Below are 2085 nucleotides of genomic sequence, written 5' to 3'. Positions count from 1 at the left end.
TGACGAGACTGCTGAATGAAAGTGGATTTGCAGCTTTGAGAGACTGCTGAACGAAAGTGGATTTGCAGCTTTGAAACTCGCTCACCAGGTCTATCATTCATATTCATTGTGTGTTATTAAATGCGGAGCATTTCTTAGCGAACCTCAGGCACTTTGGCCGTTTCTCTCTACGTATCTATTTATCTATCTATCTATCTAGCCACCTACGTGTGGGCGCTCTACAGGTCGCCTCCATAACGTGTAGTATACCAAAATTGGCATAGCAGGGGATCAGTGTATGGCGAACACGATCCGCCGGTCATTACATGAATAACGCAAAATACCTGTCGCGTACGTCATGAAACCCTTTCTCTCAGTCACGTGTGGCACATACCCGCATACCAGAGTTCATGTTTTGCGAGTATATGCCACAGGTGATACAGTCTCAGTCAACACAGTAACCGCGAACACACACACACATTGACAGGCAATGAAAGTGATAATAATAATTGTTGTGTTTTTATGTCCCAAAACCACGATACGATTATGAGAGACGCCGTAGCGAAGGGATCCGGAAATTTTAACCATCTGGTTACTTTAACGTGTACCGAGATCGCGCAGTACACGGACATCTAGCATTTTGCCTCCATCGAAATTTGACCGCCGTGGCCGGGATCGAACCCGCCACCTTTGGGTCAGCAGCCGAGCACCGCAACCGCTACGCCACCGCGGCGGACGCAAGGAAAGTGAGTGAGCTGAAGACAGAACACCCCTGTAAGACGCCCAACTACCATCCACTCGTCCACGTGGTCCGCAACGTGGACTACGTGGATTACAAAAAAACTGGGGTGAACGGTTTCCTACAATAAATCTGCCGAGAGAACCAGGCCTCTCATCATTACCGGTGACTCCAACATTCCTTTATCAAAACCCAACAAAGTCTGATCCTTATACTGCCTGAAAGATGGCTTGGATGTGGACAGGGCATCAAAAGACCTCGCTGCCACGTCCAGGACCGGAGGCATCATTGATTATTTCATCGTAAGAGGCATCCAGGATTTCCACCAGCTGTACTATACCTCGCAATTCGTTGCACTTAGATCCATCGTAGCCACGATCATGAACGGATACGAAACAAGTCCAGTCCAGCTGCTGGGGCTCACTGATCACGGTCATGATGAATTTGTTCAAGAACTGTCAAGAACCCCTTGCACACATACATACGGGTTCGTGCGTGCGTGTGTGTGTTCATTCTCCGTGCGTGCGTGCGTTCTCCGTCACAACGGACAAGTATAAGCATAACAGCTGTAACAACTGCAACTGTGACTGTAACGTACGTGCAGTGCACCTGCGCGTGCCACTCGGCTGTGTATCTATCTAGGGAAACTTTCCTGAATGAAGCTTATTGCCAGCAACGCCTGTCCTGCGCACCTCTGTTCCTTTTTTGTCTTGTTCGGATTAGCGCTATCCAGTATTGAAGTATATAAGCACTACTTATCAGCTTACCGCGTCTGGTGTTGGGAACACCCATGTTGCTGTTGGCATCGTTACGCAACTGTAAACAACTGATTTTATAATACATATGCAACGCTAAAACACATGAGTGTGCGTATACCACTGCCACATTTCTCTAGCGTCATTCCGTAACGTTCCGCTCAATGTGAAAAATTACGCCACAGTCACTATACCGCGCATGCTTCGCAAAACATCGATTCCCATGGCACGTGGGATCTGCGGAATTTTTGTCTTCTTTTGCCTTTTTTCTGTGCTTTCGTACGTTTCCTGAACACTGTTCAACCTATTGACATAATTGCGTTCCCACATACAGACAAACGCATCGAATTCTGTCAACGTTTAGTACACCCACGATGGCTTCCGAATAAGGGTTACTGTCACCATAAAAAACGACGCTGGTGTGTTTGTTGTGGCGTTAGGATAAAAACTGAGAGCGCGCCTTCAGTTTCATCGCTGTTATCTTTTTCTCGTTATTTGAGGTAGCGGCGCAGGAAAAGTTTACAATATTTAATGGATCACTCTCAACTGCTCCAATTGTCTTAGTTTTTCTTCTGATCCCATAAACAGCTTGGTTTAGCTCCCAAGAGCCTT

This window comes from Rhipicephalus sanguineus, chromosome 5 (assembly GCF_013339695.2).
Source record: "Rhipicephalus sanguineus isolate Rsan-2018 chromosome 5, BIME_Rsan_1.4, whole genome shotgun sequence".
In the NCBI taxonomy this organism is placed as follows: domain Eukaryota; kingdom Metazoa; phylum Arthropoda; class Arachnida; order Ixodida; family Ixodidae; genus Rhipicephalus; species Rhipicephalus sanguineus.
Note: the sequence above shows the minus strand (reverse complement) of the source record.